The following is a 4,116-nucleotide window of genomic DNA, read 5'->3' as shown; positions in this document are numbered from 1 at the left end:
TTGACATTTGAAATTACATTTGTGGATATGCTTATCAGCTGTTTTTTGTTTACAAAACAATGAGCGCCACGACGTAAGGTGTGTAACAGCAAATTTTTCAACGTCGTCAACGCACCAACGGATCAACGCAACGCCGCAGCAAATAAAATTATGTACCTTTAGCTTAGCTCATTGAACCAAAAACACCAATACACTAACCAAAAAACACACCTACAGCCTGCCAGGAAAAACGGTAGGAGTTACTTTACTTATGGAACTGTTCGAAGCATATAAGTAAAAAATTACAACAATTATACGCACAATAACAGTATGAATTACAACAAACACATCATTTTGACGTTATGATTTCCACGGCGAAAAATTTAACTGTTGCCCCAACACCACCTTATTGTACTCACCTTGGTGCAATCATTTTTCAGTACGGAAATTTGGCAGTTAGACTGCTTTTACACAGTTCACCTATTGAATTCAATACTCAGAAAAAATCAGAAAATCTAAATTGTTCCTATTCACTGCGTTACCGACACTTTCCAGTGATTTAGGATTTTTCTCTATTTAGGTAGCAATTTAGACGTACTCGCACACAGCCTAAGGGCCGGTTGTTCAATGTCTGATTTGCACAAATCGGAGGTAGAAGCTCCGGTTAATTACAACGACTGCTTTATCGATCACATGTTATAAGCATTGTGACGAAAACGTCGATAATGATGTTTAACCGGCAAGTAGTCATAACCAGACATTGAACAACCGGCCCTAAATATGGTTTAGTTACACCGACATGACTCTGAATTACTCAACTGTGTGTTGTCGAAAGTCGAGTCAACAAATATGTAAATAAATAATTTATTTTTTTAATAACTGCAGTGCGGTATACCGATATTAAAGTGCCAATTGAAATACATGTGGTCGGTAAACTTTCGGTAAAAACCGTAAATGTCGATCCGACATCATAACGAATAATGTGAAAGCGCTGTTATACGACATTTTCTTAACTCAGCAGTATAAACGCTGATTATTGGGCCCTAGCAATGATGTATTTGGGGTGTTCACAGTTCGTTCCAAATAGTGTCTCAAAATGTAGACGTCTACATTTTAAGACGTTTTCTAACCGTAAAATCTGTGGTGTTGTTGTTTCCCATACAAAATTGGAAAACGACGCTGTCTACATTTTGTCACACTCAAAGGTATGTTTTTTACGCGTCTACATTTTGCAACCTCGCAGCAGGGTTGCATTATGGCAATACTAATCACCTTTTTTTATTTATTGGGCACGTTTTCTGTATTTGCATTTAATTTGAGCGCAATTTCTGATGAAAAGAAACAAATCTAAGAAAAGAAATAACAATTATTAGGAATTGGTAATTAAGTTAAATAATTACAATTTTTCAGAAGCAAAATCGAAAGGCGCCATATAAAAAATGCACGCAAAGAATAAACGTCTGGCAACACCAGCAAAGTTTTGAGACGATTTTGCGACGACTGCTAGAGAGGGGTGCGTGCTCACAGTTTGATGCTAAAGATGTCTAAAAATGTAGACGTCTACATTTTCAGACACAATTTGGAACGAACTGTGAACACCCCAATTGATTATGTTTGTATGGAGCAAATTTACTAACTGCCATACCTAACCGGGCCGTTACACATTCAATTTTCCCCTTTCAATCTTCAATTAGAGCGTTCCAGCACGTCTACGATTTGCAGGTTTTGCAGGATTTAGTCCAAAGTCGTTCCCGTACGCCAAAAATTCTGTATCTGGGAACACTCTCGTGAGAGTAACTGAGCAACTGTTCCCAGAATGAAGTTTCAAGATTTAATCCGGAGTTTTTCTTCTGGAAAATTCATGAAAAGTGTCAAACGATAGGTAGAGTTGTATTTGTGTACAAAAACAGAACGCGGTGAAAGCAAATACCCTTACATTTGTTAAAAAAATGGAAGTAAATAACTAAATATTCGAATATATATGCAATTATTATTAATTATATAGATTTTAATAGTTATTTAGTGATCTTTCAGCCAAATCAGTCTTGTACTAATGACAAGTAAACAAACCAAATGACCTTTTTGCTGGAAAAAGTGCTTTTTGCGTTCCCGTACACTTCTGCATCTGTTCTCCGGTTACTCTCACTAGAGAGAGTAAAATTGTAGTTTGACATTTCCACAGGTTTTAGTCCAAAAAGTACTGGAACAAACTAAATACTCTCACATTTTTTCACTAACACACTCTTATTTATTGCTTGAATGGGCAACTTGCTTTCAATTCTTCCCTTTCGATTTTGCTTTCAATTTTGATCAGCTTTTCACCATTGGTATGCGCATTTTGTGAATATAAAAAAATACTAAGCTTATGCATGTTATAATGTTAATCTACAATGGAATTATAATGGAAAATATTCTTCAGAAGCTAGTTAGTCACATTGTTTTCTTGAAGGCGACATGTTGATAATGAGATTGCAAATTGAATGCAGCCGACGTAATGGCTTTCAATTTTGATGATTTTTGACAAGCAATCTGTGTGAGGAAATTGAAAAGCAAAACTGATTGTGTGTCGTCAACGTTCACAAAAGCATCACCGTTGTATGGCAGTCAACTAATTCCCATGCCCCATGCCGAAATGATAATTATTTCGTATTTCATACAAACCTATGTTGGTGTTAATTATGCATTTTACGTAGCGTTACCGCTTTTGTACAGGTATGGCACTTTGACTTTAAAAGCTTTTTTCTCGCTTGGAAACAATAACTGATTTTTAGCAATGGCCCGCTAAAAGCAAAAACAAAATACAAGTAATTGTTGAATCGATACCATCTTATATAAATTCGCCTTGGAATTATGTAGGTATGTGGAAGTATGTCGGTTTGTTATTTCTACGTAAAAATGACATTCTATGCAGTGCAGTGCAAAGTATGCATAACTGAGCTATAACGCAAAGGCGTCAGAAAACGCTCTTGTTTAGGTATGTCGGCAGATCGCCAAATTTATATTTCACATCGCCCACTACTTATATTTAAAAATAAATGATACACCTTAGATACCAGAAGCAACAAAATACATCTAAATGCATGGTGGAATTATGCCATCACCTAAATGTTTTTTAATGGTCTTTCCGTACGCTGGGAATCCCCCAGATTTTCTTCGTAAATGGTAGGCACCGCACCACGTTTTAAACGACGAAGTTTTGCAAAACCTAAGGCATTTACAAAACAATATCAAATGCAATTAATATGAAAATACACAATATGTTACCCATTTAGAACTGTGTATTATTTTCAATATCTTCACTAGTAAAGTGCTTCATGCACACATAGCTCTATTTGGTGTTTAATGCATCTCCTCGCCGGCAGAACTGCTTCCACTTTTTCGCCAAATTTGCGTCCGTAGGAAACGAAAAAAAAAAACTTATATCGCACGCTTTCCTTTTGTTTTCACTATTACACTTTGCCACGGCACACTTCATTTTGCTATGTAATGTCTCAATAATTGTTTAAAACCACGCAGAAATATTAACGTACAAATATTAAAATTGTTATTTGGTTTTTTCGTATACTCACAATCAACAATTGCACCAAGATGACGTCACGCACACAGCTGATTCTGTCAAAATCACAAAGAGCGGATTAGCGGTACCGCGATTGGCGCAATCTCTATTTCTCTCAATCGTGATACACACCTATTATTACACCATGATAGAGCTGTAAAAGTAACGAAAATTTGGATACCCGTATGTATTCGTTACTAATCCAATCAACACCCGTATCTTTCGAATCGTTACTTTACTCGTTACTTTTGATACAACCACTTGTACCTCACAAGAATCATCGCAACAAATCTTGCAGCGTAAGGAAATGTTCGTTCGTACAAATGCATACATGTGCATATGTACATATGTATACACGCAACATATTTTGTATCGATTCGAACAATCTGATACAATCAAGCACTTGTAAATACCTCCCACGAATCATGCATGCATGTACGTACATATACACGCAACACACTTGAGTATCGATACGAAAAACAGTTTCGTTACCGCACAATTAGTCTGTTCCTTTGAACTTCGGACTAAAACCTGTGGAACTGTCAAACAACAATTTTACTCTCTCAAGTGAGAGTAAAAGG

This window comes from Rhagoletis pomonella, unplaced genomic scaffold (assembly GCF_013731165.1).
Source record: "Rhagoletis pomonella isolate Grant_MI unplaced genomic scaffold, Rhpom_1.0 Rhpom_scaffold_00221, whole genome shotgun sequence".
Lineage (NCBI taxonomy): Eukaryota > Metazoa > Arthropoda > Insecta > Diptera > Tephritidae > Rhagoletis > Rhagoletis pomonella.
This window is presented reverse-complemented; position numbering follows the sequence as displayed.